This window comes from Lonchura striata, chromosome 3 (genome assembly GCF_046129695.1).
Source record: "Lonchura striata isolate bLonStr1 chromosome 3, bLonStr1.mat, whole genome shotgun sequence".
Taxonomy (NCBI): Eukaryota; Metazoa; Chordata; class Aves; order Passeriformes; family Estrildidae; genus Lonchura; species Lonchura striata.
In genome coordinates this window covers 81,411,619-81,427,831 of record NC_134605.1, presented here as the reverse complement: position 1 = coordinate 81,427,831, position 16,213 = coordinate 81,411,619, and the positions used below count along the sequence as shown (strand labels likewise).

The following is a 16,213-nucleotide window of genomic DNA, read 5'->3' as shown; positions in this document are numbered from 1 at the left end:
TTAGTTTCTGACAGGTCTATGTAAAAGAAAGGCATGTATTTTTTCAAATCACTAAAATCTACATTTTATAATTATCTTCATAGAAATTCAGTGTATAACTGGTATTGTCTAAAAATATAGTTTAGAAATTATTTTTGTTAAAAACATTAGAAAACATTGTATAGCTACATGAAGAGTTGAAAAACATTATTTATTCTGGAAACAACTTTTCCTGACATTTATATATGTTCATGTAATTTATTATTGAGTTGTGGCAATTTAGAAGGTTATATTTACAGAGTAATAAAAGATACTATATCTTCCATTCAAAGATACAACCAGAAAATAATACTGACACATTTATGATTTTTAGGTCCAGGTTCAAGTTGCTGAAGAAATATCAAGTATATGTTTTGAACATGATTTGTAGCCTGTTTGCCTAAGCTGTCCACTATCTCTCCATCAGATTTCTCAATGATGTTACATAAATTATGTTAAAGCCTGAAGTGGCATTGTAAGCATTGTGACTTAGATTATTTCACAAAAAGAGTTGTGACTCCTTTCTGTGTGTTTAAAAGATAAAGTTACTACAGGCAGCAAGAGAAATCTGTAACTTCTGGATCAATAGGAAACAACAGCAGCAGAGCCTGTGTGCTTGGTGGTTTAGGGAAGTTTAATGGGGTTTCCATATGTGCTGCACAGAGTCAGAGCAGCTCCTGTGATGTCTTAGTGCTCTCATTGCCATCAGGGAAATCTGACATCTTAGTAATTTTCTCACTGATTTTTCTAATCCTGCCTCTAATGTCAGTAAAAGATAGGTTTGCTGTGGGAGATTTCTCTGTGTCTATATGCTGTCAGTATGAGGGAAATGAAACCTGTTTGGTCCCTGTCCCCATTCCTTCATCCTATGCCTCCTGTTTTGGGTTTCAGATGATGAGCCAGGATTTGGGCCCTGCCTGTCAGTGGAAGGGATGTTGCAAGTGTCCCCTCCAGAATTGCCTTTTGTGGGGGGTGCTTATCACACTCAAACTCATTGCACATTTAGAAACCTAGTCTTCATAAATTCAGACAAAGACTTACTACCCTACTGAACTTTCTGAAAGTGGTGGACTATTTATTGCATTTAATTTTGCTAATGTGTTGTGTGGTTAATTAACAAATTAATTTTTGTTTCATTTCTGTTTCTAAATAAAAGAAGATTGTGGGCATCAGTAGATGTTTTGTAAAGTTGCCATTGTTTTTGGGTACTGAGGGATAAATCAAAACATCTGGCTCTGCATGACTGAGTGTTTTTCAGTGTGAAAAGACGTGATAGATAGAGGACATGGCAAAGAATTGTATGTATGCATCACTGTGATTACCATGGGCAGTGTCACCCAGGGCTGAAGGCCTGGCCCCAGGGGAGACAGTCAGTGGTTTAGTGATGACTGTGAGGGTGTCAGGTCAGGATTGAGGTATATGTTTCTTTAGTGTCACAAATGGAATCAGACTGGTAATCTCTGCTGAGTGTCTCAAAGCCATCTTTCCAAGTCAGGGAGTCAATGCAGATATCAAGCCAAATTCAGTCCAATTTTCCCCTTTGTCTAAACAGCACAAGAATTCCTGAAGTAAATGTGTTATAAAATCAGCACTGTCAGCATTGTGTTGAAAGGAAAAATATCCCATTAATTCCTATCCAACAATAATGACTATATTGTTACAAAATGGAAATGTCATAACCATGTTGGTGTATTTACTAGAATACAGTGTGCAATTTCTCTGTGGCATGAACAAAATAAAAAGCCCTTATTGGCAGATACCATCAGTACTCACCTTGTTTGCTGCTTTTGGTTAAAGCAGAGCTTTTGGCTCTTTAGGATGGTCTTTATGGAGCCAAATGCCAGAGGTCATGGCTATTTACGCAGCTGTCGCTCTTTTAGTTGCACACACACTCAGCTGCTGTAGTACTTGTGTGTTTCTCTTGCTTGTAAATATATTCCTCCTGGTGGTATTTTCATGTGCAATCTGGGAAACACCAGGCATCTAATCTTTGATTACATTTATGAGCATTTTACAGCTGTCAGAGTGATAGTCCAGAAATGCCCTTTTTTTGCCCTGATAATTTCATTGTGCTTATGCTTCTTACTGGCATCTTTAATTTCAATTTTTTCTTCACTATAGAAGTGCTTCATGTGTTTGCTTGAAAATACTCTTAAAGATACCCCTACTGCTCAGTTAGATGTATAATACCAAACATTCCTATAAAACTAAGCTTTAATTCTCGGTCTTATGAACCCTAAAAGTGCATTTTATAAACACAGTCCAGACAGTCAACTGATGTTAAAAATTTTAATCTGAGGAAATGTTGACTGCATCTGTGTCCCTAGGGCTGCCATGGGCTGCACTTTGGGGTGGTGAAGAGGGATGAGTTTGAAGCCAAGCAGAGACAAAGGGCTTGTGCAGCATTTCCCCAGTGCCAAAGGATGCAGGGACATCTGTCCAACATCCCTGCCTGTGGCTCCAAAGTGGAGCCAGTCTCACAGAGCTCTGCCCAGAGCTGCTACTGCTCTTCAGAGTAGAGATGTGCCATGGTGTAATGGGAAAGGAAGAGTTCAGCAAAACATGAAGGAATGGCTCTCAACACAGCTCTCTCTCAAGGCATTTGAATCCCTGCTGTACTTCCAGTTGCAGCCTGGAGCATTGTGAGCATGTAGTTAGGGAAAAAAAGGGTTTTAATCAGAAAATCCCAAGAATGTGCTCATTAGTATAAATATTTTGATATGGGTAGTTATTTAATCTTTCACAGATAAATGTGACATTTGCATTCTCACAGTTTTGTTGGAAGAAAAGAGCCGGGGACAGAAGGGTCTCAGCAGCTCCTCATTAGTACATCTCTGTCCAGAAGCAATCTGCCTTACCTGGTGAAGCCTTCATGCCTCCAACAAAAGCTGCCTTGCCTAACACCGTGGGGGATTTCAGCATTGTTCTGTGTGTGCATCCTATGGCTGAAGGGCAGTGGCTGTCAGCCCAGGCAGCAGTGGGAGAGAACAGAGGCATTGAGGTATCTGTGAAATATGTGCAAAGGTCTGTAGTGCTCTGATAAACTCTAACTTCCCTTGCACTGCCATCAACAACCCCACTCTGTACAGCAACTCTTAAACTAGGAAATGAGCTCCCCTTTGCATGTGGCAAGAAAATCGAGAAAGTGCTGTCCTACCCACAGTCCCATCACAGCCCCAGTGCAAAGTTAATGGATGGCAGAGCAAAGGGCTAGCTGTGTCACTGCTCAAAAAAGGAAAGAGAAAGAAACCAATGTCAGAGGTCACATTTTCTTGGCAACACAGTGAAACGTTCTTATCTAAAATCATAAATCATGGCTATCTGTGTATAAATAATAAAATTAATAAATCAGCACTGTCTGCAAAGTGCTTGTACAGTGTCAGAGGATAAACTCTGAACTTTCCCAAAGCTGGTGCCAAATGTGTTAACACCTCTGAATAGTGAAGGAAGTTTTATGCCAGCAGGGCCCAGGAGCCAGGGTACCTGGGTGGTGATGTGGGTGCCTGGGGGCTGGTGCCCCCTCCTTGCCTGTGTGCAGCACAGACTATCATTTCCAGTCACATCAAAAGCAGCAAGTGGGCAAAGGAGAAACTCCAAAGCACCCAAAATATCTGCTCTGCCCTGTCCTAGGTGTCTGTGAGGCTACAGGGTGATGATTTCCTGCACAGCTGCAGGGTGTTTACAGTAAGCTGAGTCACCCTTCAAGCTCCATCTCTAATAGGATTTCAGTCACCCACTTCACAAGAAGGCATTTTAAATGTCGGTGCCTTGGCCTTGAATTGCTTCCTGGCCTAAGTATTCCCTGTAGAAGAAACCCCAGCTTCTTGCAAGTGAGATTTTATTCCCAGTCTCTTTAAAATGCATTTGAGTTCATGCAGGGGTGAAATCAAATAGTAATTAAATAATGCCCAACAGGGAGAAAAATCATCATGAACAATGACTTCTAATGACTGCCTGTAACCAAGTAATTCAGTCTGTCTGAGCAGAGCAGTTCCTTTAAAACTTCCCAGTATGGATGTCCAAGGCTCATTTTGCAAGAAGAGAGAACAAAAGTAAAGGAGCCTTTAAACATTTTGAAAAAAGCCAGTGAGGGTTTCTAAGCTGCTGTAAAGGTTAGTGAGGGTTTCTAAGCTGCTGTAAGACATGAGCTTAGAAGAAGTGAATGGTAGTTTTCAGGCTACAAGGTGGAAACAAAGTACTGGATTTCAACAAGCACTGGGCACCAGCACTGATTTGACTGAAACAGCACGAGGGAATTTGCATTTCTCCCCAGGGCTGTTGTTTCTATGGCATGTGAATTCTGGTGGAGAGTCAAGTTTTTGTGTAGGTTTCTGGCAAATTACTACAGGTAAGAATTACCAATGCTGTGGTGCAGAGAGGGTTAACTCCACAGCATCCCTGCTGTTGGAGAACCATGTCCATCATATGGAACTGTGACAATTTCTAGCTTCTGCTAGTTGAACATTAGGTGTCCATTTCCTTTATCAGTGCATGCTTATATTGGAATTGCACATAGGACACAGCAAGTGCAGAAACATAGGAGTAAGGGTAAGGATTGAGGTTATGGCAATAGCTCCTGCAGTTACCTGGTCTGGGAAGGATTGAAGAGGGCCCTTCTCCCTTCCCTCCTGACAGCAATGACTGCTGTGATCACCTCAATGGAGACTTCTTCCTCTGCTTTGGCCAACATCCCACCTCCCCACAGTAGCTTGTACCACCTTCAGAAGCTCTCACACCTCTGTGGATCTGTAGTTCTGTGCCCCGAGGGTACCTATTTCACCTGAATCACCTGAGTAGTGGAGGTGATATAAATGACTATGCCTGGGCAGCACTCAGCAGCATGTCTTGCACTTGCCTTTAACTTGGTTTTTATGAGATGCTTTCACTAGAACATTCTGATTTAGGTACACCCCAAATTACTTTTTCTTTGCTAAACCTTGCCTTTTAACTAACTTTTTTTTTCAGCAGGAAGAATCTGCATCCCTAGAATAGTGAAACTCCAGGGCTGCATGTTAGCTCTGCTTACAGCCAGTGCCACACGGCTCTCCCAGGACAGTTGGGTGTGACTGTGCATTTCCCTGGCTGCTGGAGACCTCAGTGTGCTGGCTCAGCACCACTGCTCAGTGCAGCATGGCTGGAAGCAACAGTGGCATTTACTGTGGCGTCATTTCAAATACCTGCCTGGAAAACCCCAGCCTAAAGCACCCCTCTGGACAGAGCCCTGCTGTGGTGGTCCTTCCCCCACCATTGCTTCTTTAGTGTGCCAGTCCCAATGGCTCCTCTTTACTGCCTGACCTCACATCCCTCACTGCAGAACAAAACCCAGACAAAAATATCACCTTGTTCGTACATAATAAAAAAGTCATTTTCACCCCAAACCAGGACTAGTCTTGCTCTGAAGCTGGCTTGCTCTCAATGGAAAATGGGCCTGATAGAGCTTTAACAAAATGTGCAGAAGTGAACCCATTTGTTTATATGGAGCTAGGAAAATCCCTTCACTTTGCTATAGTTACAAATGTTTTTCACACTACTGTTCAGGACTTCTGCTTTTTATGTCTGGCCTAAAAGACTGCTCTCTCCAGCCATCGAGGACTTATTAACCCCATTTATGGGAAATGGTTGTGCACTGACTCAGAGGGAAGAATGACACTTATTGAATCACCAGCACCAGCATCCCATGGGTTTTCCTTGGAGGCCTCTCAACTAAATATTAGCTAGGAAAACACAGGGCCATGGGGACTGCCGCCCTGACTGCAGCCAGCGGCTCACCTATCATCCTTGTGTCCACACAGACATGCCTGGAGCCCATGGAGCCCAGGCTCTGCCTTGGCGTGGGGTCAGGCACCGCAGCTCCGCATCCAAAGCTCGCCTCTCACTGCACATTCATTCTTTCCAAGCTGCAGATGATGTTCTGTCCTCAGCAGCAGCCAGCCTCTTGCTCTCTGACAGCAAGCTAGGATGCTTTCAGGCAGTGCCCTGTGCCTCTCCCCAGCCTCAGCTCCGGCTCTGGCAGGGGCAGGGGTTGCAGCAGAAGCAAACAGAGCTTCCCTGCACCTCGCATCCCAGGCTTTTCCCTTTGGGCGTGATGCTCCCCAAACCTGTCCTTCCAGCACAGGTTTGGGTGTGGCACTCCACCACTCCTCTCCCTCTCCATCCTTTCTCCCCTCTTCTGAGGAGGTAAGGTATGGCATTGCAGGTTCAGGGGAGAGGAGGAGGACAGCTCAGGAGAGCAAAGTTCTGCAAACAAAGCTGGGCCTCTGGGTGTCTTAGGTTGCAGAAGCCATGACTGGTTGTGCTGGAGGAGTCATTCGTGCTCTCACTTGTCTTCACATCTGACTGATCTGTGCAAGCCATGACTAAGAGAGGATCATGGTGTGTCTCTAAGTCCTTGACATCCTCACTTTGTTCTGAATCGCCAGCAGTCAGGATGGTCAATTTGGCTCAGAGTTCAACCTCTGGCTCTGATCTGGAGTAAGTAAGAGAAATTTTCATGTGGAAACCAGCCCTTTACACCATCAGAATGGATAAAGCTGCCTAGGCAAGATAACTAGATGCAGAAGTGGGTGCCAAAATAGATATTTATTAATAATTGTGATGAGAAAATAATGTTTTGCTTAGTCTGAGACCACAAAATGGTATTAGCTTTATGTTCTAAAGAATGTTATTTTTTTGAATTTTTAAAGTGAAATTGTTATTCTTTTAAAAAAGGCCTCTTTGCTATGGACTTAAGTGTGTCTAGAAGTTTGTTATTTTCTGCTGTGTAATAAAATAGTCTGTATTTGTTATTCTTCTTGCACAGATGCCTTGTTAAAACTTCCAAGAATGCTGAAAAGGTTTGATGCCGAAGACTGCATTTGTTGTTCCACTTGAATGTGTTTTAAAGTACAAATAGCAGTATAAAAGGTATTCAGATAAAATAAAGACAGCCCTCTTTCTCTGCCTGTGTGTGAAGGCAGAAGAGAAATGGAGAAAAGCCATCAACCATCATGCTTAGCAGGTGTGAAAACTGCTCAGATCTTTGCCTAGATCTCAGTTACATCCCAAATCAGGTCGAAATATCACCAAGAACACAAGTCAGGAGTGCAGAAGGAGACTGTGGGCCTGAAGTGTGTTAACCAGCAATGAATGAATTCAGCAGCATCTGCCAACCTAGCAGGAGATTTTAATGTGTGGTCAATAAAAGCTTGATCCAAGCCAAGGTCCCTGATGCAGCTGGCCTTACACTTGTATCCTGTGAGAGGATCCTTTGACCTGGCTTCTGTTATGTCACCAAATTTCTGGCCAGGTCAGACACTTCATGGCTGCCCCTTCTGAAACTGAGTTTATCCTGACTGAGCAGTTTCATGAGCAGAAATGATGGTCATTCTTCCTTTGCTTTACAAACACTGCATAGTTCTGGCAATACAAAATGACTTTCCAGTGCTGCTCAAACCTGGGCACACTTCAGTGTTGTGTGAGGCTTTCTTACCAAGTCCCTTTCATAGACATAAATAAATTTGCTAAATTTTTTTTCTGACATTTTCTATGTTGGGCACTGGCCTCAAGATTTTTGATCACATTTTTTTTTTTTTTTTTTTTTTTTTTTTTTTTTTTTTTTTTTTTTTTTTTTTTTTATAGGAAAGTGACAGAAAAACCTCAAAATTTCAACATTTTTATATGATTCCTGGGCAATTGTTTCCAGGCAGGAGGATAGAGAAGATTTGACTAATTTATTGGGGTGAAATCTTGCTCCCTTTCCCCTGAGTGAATGCCATGCTTTTGGGATGGTGGCAGTGGTACAGGATGAGTGAGAGACAGAAGAGAAGGGCCAAGAGAGAAACAGAAGCTGGAAGGAGGAAGAGGGCTGAGCTCCAGCTCTGGGCTGCCACATGGATCAAGGTCTAAGCACCTTGGCAAACCCTGGTCTCATGGACCCTGTGAGGCTGGGGAACACACACTTATGTTTTTCTAGAAGGACTAGGTCCAGTTGTACTGCAGAACTCTTTGCTGTCTGCATTTTACAGCCTTTTCTCCCTATTCCATCTTTGAATAGTATATTCATAGATGCTAAGTTCTCTCAAGCCAACAGCAGTGTTTTCATTGATTTAACATAGCCAAGGTTTCAAGCCAGTCCCAAAATTAAACAAGTGATGATTTTGTCTCAGTTCAACAGGGGCTAAACCATAACATTGGGAATATTCCTTTCCCCCTCTCACTCAGTACTGAAGGATTCAGCATATGTTGTGTAAAGTTTAAATCAGACAAATATTAAAATCCTGTTGTGTTGGCTGTTGCTGTAGATAACAAGTTTTGGGTATGTAAGTCACAGTAAGAGAGGGTTTGCCCTTGGCTTCAGAAACCTTATGTGCTTGTGGTCATATTTGCAAATGTATCACAGGTAAGCAAGCAATGGCTGTTTCACAGGACAATCTTTCATTGAGCTGAGCAGCAAAATAGCAGTTTCAGGTCTTGAACAGGTTAAGGAAAAGCTGTTCACCAAGAAGCCCTGGTTCTCTCTTTGCTGACTTTTTAGGCTTTTTTTTTCTGTTTTATGTTTCTCCAGAATGCCAAGGTCTGGCTGCTGGGCTGGATTCATGAATCCACTGAGACTGCAGAAAATCCCATTGGCTTTGCTGCCTGACTGAGGCATTTCTTGCCTTTTCACTGCACAGAGCTGACAGGCCATCTTATTCTCCTGGCCACCTCAGTTCCTGGCCATCTCTTCAGCATGTTGTCAGGGATCTTGATATGATTTTCTGTCTATTTAGTATAACGTAGCACACTACCATAGGTATAACGTTTCTGTTGTGAACTGATCTTTTTTGTGGTCAGTATTTTACCCTTTGTAGAGGTCTTGTCTCTCATAGACTTCAATCCCTTTCCCACTTCCTGCATTCATTTTACTCATAATTTCTTGAAGAAGGAAATAAATTAAAGTTTCCAGATTTAATAAAGATCTTGAAGATCTTGAAACAATCTTTAGAATTTGTGATTACTTGGGTATACAGGTCACATTGAAGCTTCATATGGATATACTTTCAATGAAAGTGTCCAGATAAAAAGACACAGTCCAACAGGGAAGCGTTACTTAAGCAGTGACCCCTGGCTTGGCCCCGTAGGACCAAGTTCATGTATGCTTTAGCTGAACATGTTGCAGAACAGACTCCTGCAGCTGAGCACCTTAATGTGCAAAGAAACATTTTTATTTAACTTCAGCCTGCCCCTTTCTCCTCTCAGCTGATGCCCCTCAGTTTATGTACTGGAAGAGACTGTGAAAAGGTATGGGAAAAAATAATCAGCAAATATTGTGAATGTTTAAACATAAAAGAGTTGATATTCTGTTTTTACTAAATTTTTGATACTAATATCAGTTTCAGCAAAATGTTCCCAGAAGCATGAACACATCTTAAGAATGCTCTGATTGCAATAAGTTATTGAGATGACTTCTACCACACAGATCTTGGTTATTTTGCCTAGGGTCAGTGCCTGTTGAACCTCAGTGTCCCCGTGGAATGGGAGCCTGTAGGCAGGAAATCCCCTCAGCTGTTTGGTCCTTTGCCTTTGCTGCATCACATCTCCTGCTGAAATGCACTGCATGCAAAAGGGATATTAGACACAGCAATTTGCTACTTATTATATAAAATGACCATGAGCTCATACTGACTGCATTGTTTTGTTCAGTTTAGACTGGTATTTTACATTATATTCTTTACATTTAATGAAGCATTTCACTGTTCTACAGGTCTGCCTATTTTCCTTTCACTGTACAAGCTGCTCACTCTGGGAAAGTGATTTGGGAAATGTAACTAAAGGTTAAGCAGGTCATTTTTGCATTATGTACTACTATAGATTAGTCCTCTAATTTATTCAAAAGTAAGTCTACATTACTTCCCTGTCATTCATAAATATTGATGGATACTATTTGGCTAAATAAATAATGATGATAACTAATTTTCCTTTGAAAAGGATCTAAAACTGCCCTGGCTAATCTCTCATCAGCCAATAAATACTAGCCAGCTGTGTTTGTCAGTGTCTGAAGTAATACAAGGATAGGGGCACTTCAGATGTATTGCAGTGCATTTATATTATTCTGGCTTAATTATTAAATTCTATGCAGATGTTTTCATCAGTTGGTAAGGAGAATGCTTGTTCTCCTATGTTGCCATTTCCAGTAAGGTCTGTCATCCAGGGGAGCTGGTTTCAGGAAATTTAGGTGTATGGGGCAAGGTTCCTGCATGCTGTAACAGTGAAGAAAGAGGGAGAGAAAGAAATTTGTCTCTGGTCAGTTACTGATCTTCCAGGGGCTTTCTGTGAACTGCATCAATCCACACAGCTCAAGAGATACATTTGTTTTGGGAACATGGGTGCATTATATTGGGCTATGACAATATCAATCTCAGAGCATGCCAGCTGCTCTCTGACACATGCATAATTTGCTCTGATTTTAGCATAAAATAACTGACTCAGCTTTACTGGGGACAAAAAAATGAGGGCCAGCTTCTGTGAAGTATCTTGGCGTACATTCCCCTTCATGCTCTTATATTGATAATATTCCAACAGTCCTGGATAAGTTGAAATCACCAAAGAATCTTGAAAAATCAAAGAATATATCTGATAAAAATTGCAAGGAAATTAATGATCTTCCCAGGTAGTTGCTCTCACTGAGAAATTCTGAAAAAGCTATTTCCAACACACTTGCTCTGATTCCAATAGGAGGCTTCCTTGGACTGGAACAGAGTGGAGTTCTAGTGTTTAGTGTGCAGCAGCTCAGCTCTTAGGAGATGCTATTTCTCAACTTGGCTGATGTCTTCAAGAAATAAAAAATCACTTCAAGAACTAAAGTAAATATGTATCTTTAGTAGCATAAAAAAAAAACAACAAAAAAACAAAAAACCAAAACAAAACAAAACAAAAAAACCAAAAAAAAAAAACCCAGACAACACCACATTTCCATTAGAAAAATTGCATGATTTGTGCAAGTTATCTTCCCAGTTTTTCTGTGCTTAAGTCAAATTTGATGGTTTCAAAAAATATAACATTTTTCAACATTTTCTGCCACAGAAAAAACCTCCCTAGGGAACATGTTTTGTGTTTCAATGAGTATGAAATGATATTCTACTTCAGGAATGTATTTTGTAAGTAAAATGGGCTTTAATGTGAGTAATTAATGAAATTGAATTTAGAAAATGTTAGAAGAATGAGTTATAGAGGTAGTATTCAGGATATTGTAATTTAGGATCAGGTTACTTGAAACCTGGTTCTCACCAAAATATACTCAAATAAGAGGTTCTTTGACTTTATGGAAAGATGAGGCTTTCGCAGAATGAAACAGGCCTCAGATTTAGTTGGTTGGTTTAAATTTTTTTTACAAATCTGAATGGCATGATAGAGGTTAAAATAAGTGTCCAGAGAGAAAACTGGAAGGAACCATTCCCTCTGGTTATTCCCTGTGTCTGTCCCCATGGTGAGCTCCAGAAAGAGGTAATAAGAGCAATTGCATGTAAAGTCCTGACCAAGCCCCATCAATCCACAGTGAATCATGCTCAGTGAAATACATTTTGGGATAGGTTTGCTGCCAAACAATAACAAGTTTGCATTTGCCTTTTTTCTTCTTCAGAACCTTAGCCAGATTTGGGCAGCTTTCCTTGGACAAACCATTTCTATCTGGTGTTAGTGCAGTCTTTCTGCCACATTTCAAGCCTTTGATAGAAGGACGGGAGGCAAAGCTACAGCTTTTTAATGAAGGAGCAAATTTTCACAGATTAATTCAGGTTTAGGTACTGTTTTCAAGACTTATTATAAGCAACCTTCAGTATTTTTTCAATTTTTTAAAAAATTGGATTCAACCACATGGTTTTATTAACCTTTTAGTGCTTAACTGTATACATCTGCATCTGAATGCACATACTTATATCTGTTCCAATGTATTTTTTCAGTTTTGGAGGAAACTAAACTTGATTACAAGTGTTTTATTCTGTTCCCTCTACATTTTTAAAGGCAGTACACGTAGTTCTGCATGTAGTGAGGTGACAGACATATATTGTTACAGACATAAGCCATCTTCAAATGTGTATGAAGGAAAGCATTGTCTTCATTGTCAATACAGTGTTGAGGTTGATTGTATTTTAATTTGATGTTTGCCACATGCATGTCTCTTAAAAAGGGCTAAATAACAAACCAGGAGAGAAAGAAAAACAAATCCCTGTCTTCTTGCCTTGCCATAATAGAGTTGGAGTTATTTCAGGAACCAGCTGGGCTGGTTTTGCCTGGGACTTAAAAACATGCAAGTGACTGTGGTTTCTAGAAAGGGATGAAATGGAATGATATGCCAGTGTTGGAAAAGAGACCCCTTCCAGATGCTGGGCTGTTTTTTACTGGGTTATGTTGGTCCTGACCTCAGGAACATGGTGTTCCATCGACTGTAAGAGCTCTTTCTGTGGCTAGTCACAAATCCCACCTCCCAGGTTAAAAAACACTATGGAGGCAGAGGAAGATTATTTCCTGAGAGAAGTATGTTTGTTAGGAAAGCACAATTTAGTAAAGCAAAGCATTCACATCATCATCAGCCATTGCTGACATTGTTTTCCTCTGTAGAGACCTGATAAAGAGGTATCAGCAGCACCAGGACCCAGAGCTCTGTCTTCTACCTCCAGTGACTGTGAAGGACAAACTCAGGATGAGTAACGGCAGTATAGGGTAAGCTTTTCAACCTGTAATAAGTTTTCTGATAAGCTCTTAGCAAAAATAATGGAAGCTCATCCCTTGAGCTTCATTAACATTGCCTGAATGCTAAATCCTCTGCTTCAGCAAGTTCTCATTTTTTTCCTAATTATATGAGAAAAACCTAAGCTCAGTCTCTCCTTCCTTCTCCCAGTGTGAGTAAAATGCTGCTGACAGGAAAGATGGTGATGCTCTGCCTGGAGCATCCAAAACCTGGAGGATAGAGCTCTTACTGCATGGACCCTGCCATTATCTTGTCCCAGATGACAGCCACCTGACGTGTGCTGGCTGCTTCCTTTCATCATGGGTATGGTGGTGTTAGCAAAAGGGGGAACATCAGAGTCTGCCAACACAGAACGCCACGACATGGGTGATGGCATTGCATTATGCATTAGAGATAGTGCATTTGTTGGCTAAATGCATCAAAAACAGTACAGTGGGTCATGCACTCTTTTCGTTCCATGGAAACGTAAACCCACGCATTTTATGAGATCAGCTGTGCTACCTCTCAAGGTAAACTTAACAGATGCACTCAGATTATCAGCCTTTTGAACCCAGGAAGCCTGAGGCTGACATGCCTTCATCTTGTTGTGATGCTCAGGGCAGCCAGTCGTGGGTCTGGATCTCATTTTAATAAGTGCTTTACAAATACAGAATAAAGAGCTCCTTAGTATGAGGCAATAGATGGATGCAGATTGAGCATAAGTGAGAAGGTATGGCTTATCTTTCTAAGCAATCATAATAACATTGACACTTTTTTTATTTTTTGTTGACAAAGGACAGCTTCAGGAAGGATTTGAAGGATGATAATGAAGAAACTACCAATCTCACTCTAATTACAAGCATGCAACATGAAACCTCAGTACTGCTTCATTCTTGTGGTCTGAGTTGTCCAGTCTCTGGGAAAAACATGCCTTTGTTTTGTCCAGAGCTTTCCTAAAATCAGAGACTGTGTTCCAGACATCCTGGTTAGCAATCGGTGTTTCAACAGAGGGATTGCTGGTGTGAGAGGGCTGCTTTGTGATAAAAACTGGTCCATAATTTGCTTATGCAGTGATTGATGACAGATTCTGTAGCAATCTGGGGTTTCAACCTGGCTCAGAGCCCACTGACTGCAGCAGATTGGGGCTAGACCCTGAATCTGTTCTCAGGAATAGCACATGAAAAATGTGAAAGAGAACAAAGTAAGGTAAAGCAGTCCATTTCTCAGAATAGTTTTCCAATGGGTAAGCACTGAGTTAATAAGAATTCAAAGGGAAAAAAAGTCCAAATCTTTCTTTGATGGGGAAGGCAAAAGTTGTGGGGAAGAAAACAGGTTTGCATGGGGAAGACAGAACCTCAAAACAGAAAAACTATCAGCAGTTTTTTCCTCTTTTAAGTCTGGCCCTTAATTTTTGCTAGAAACTTGGATTTTCTTAGTTTTCTTTCTCTCTCTTTTTTTCCTTCTATTTTTATTTATTTATTTTTTTTTAATCAGATGGCATGCACATGGGTTGATTTCACTGGAAATAAAATTCCAGAAAAAAATTAAATTATTTAGACTTGCTGGTTTACAGAAGGCAGTAAAAAGTATCTAAACACCAAATATGCCAATAATAGCAGTAACCAAATGAAATGTCTAACAGAAAACTCCTAATCTTGCTTAAATATCCCACATCACCAAGTTTACCAAGCTGTAACAAAATTAATTGTGTCTTGGTAATTTAGTGGAAGCAATAACAGTGTCCTGCAGGAAACCTTATGGTGTGCCAGGCCCAGTGTTGCAGCTTTGAGACTGCCTGATCCATGTCTGGTGCATTTGTAGATTTCTTGAACACAGCTACTCCATGAGTTCATTTTTTTAAGAAGAGAAACTTATTTTTAATTGTTGCAAGTATCAAGAGCACATTTCTTTTTACAAAATTATATATTGTGAGACTGTGGGGATTGCATTGATCTAGATGTAACGTGAGTTTTATTCTGAACTGTAGCCACTCCAGGACAGTTAGTACAGCTTTGACCAGAATAACATAAGTATATGGGAGGAACGTATCTTCTGTCTTTGATTGCAAGAAATTTTTTAATCTGTATTAAAAGTCCTGCTTCCTTATGGTCAGGGTTTGTTTGCATCCTGACTGATGGAATTTGGAAGTCACATTGCTGTTCTGTGAGTCCACCTGAGCCTGCCTGGCTGAGACTCCATTTGGGTGGAGGGAGACAGAATTTCATCTTCATGTTCCTTGTTGCTTCCAGACAGGAGAGAGTTCTGGTGTGGTTGTGCTGCTGTTGGTAGGGACCATGTAACAAACACATTTTTTATGATGTGCAGTCCAAGTGTGTTAGGGTTGAACAGTTCAGAGTAGAACAGCCTCAGAGTAGAAATGAGAAGACCTTTTCTGGCAGCAAAGCAGTGAGAGACCCTTGAAGAAGAGTGAGACTTCTGAAGAAGAGATAAATGAACTGAACCTTGTTTTAGTTTGGCATATGTTTTAAATTAGGATACAAACCCCAATTATTTTTATTTAAAACTTACTGAAGTTTCCCTTGTTTTGGTTTGCAACTTCAAGAATAGAAAATTCTTTATCTTGCAAGGATAAAAACAAATTGATAGCTTAGCAATATTACTTTCTAGAACTGAATAACTGCCCTGGATATTCTTATTTTTCAGAATTACTTCTGTGAGAAACTGTACATCAGGAAATAATACTTTGCAAAGCTGAAAACATAAACTTGTCCTTCTGCTCTTCTTTTATCTGAAGTGTTTGCTTTTGTTTTGTCATTCTCTTCAGCTTCTTTATGTAATTTTCCTTTTCCCTTTCTATGCTTCACAGATTGTTCATGTTTCTTAAAGTGTGTAAACAGAGATGGAAGGGCTGTGTTCCAGTTGCTAGTTTCATTTTTCAAAATGTGCAATGGTAGCTGAGAATCCCAAAGGATGTACTGAAGTCAAACCTCTGAAGTTATTATAAGTAATTTCTATCTTCCTGTTTGAAATCTGTGTGACTATGTTGGTAGATGTGTGTTTTGTGGTGTCACATCACTGACGTGTTGCCCTGAAGAAAATAAAATAAATTTATTTCTGTCAAAATAATAATAAAAATTACTCCCCTCCCCCATATTTAATAAAAGGTGTAGAGATCTTTATACAAATGAAGTTATATTCTAAGCATGACAGTTTTCCACTTACTCCCAAACATGGTATGTAAGTAGCCTTGGTCACAGAAGTTTCCTGTCTTAGAAATCTAGATAGTGATGAGATAGTAATTCCTAAAAAGATTTTATGATGCAATGCAAGTGCAAATAAAGTGCAGATATTTATTTATGAGTATTTGCTGTTTCCAGAAAAAGCTGATTTTAGAAACATACCTATTATAAGAAAAATATAATCCTTCTAGTCCCTTAGTTCAAAGTAGACCTTGTGGGTGAAATTCAGACCCTATGTGAAAGCCCTCCATTTTCATCAGAAGAATTGCTTCCTTCTCCATCTCCTCCTTTAGTTTAATTTTGTGGCTTCATA

General features: G+C 40.5%; 1 protein-coding gene across 1 annotated transcript in view; it reads left to right on the top strand.

Annotated features, from left to right (window-relative positions):
* Window positions 1-12,616, top strand: part of BCKDHB (branched chain keto acid dehydrogenase E1 subunit beta) — a 145,042-nt gene extending 132,426 nt beyond the window's left edge. Inside the window, exon 11 of the mRNA XM_021541605.3 lies at window positions 12,592-12,616. The gene's annotated coding sequence lies outside the window, so the exon portion shown is untranslated. The remainder of the gene's footprint in view (window positions 1-12,591) is intronic.
* Window positions 12,617-16,213: the final 3,597 nt, after the last annotated feature.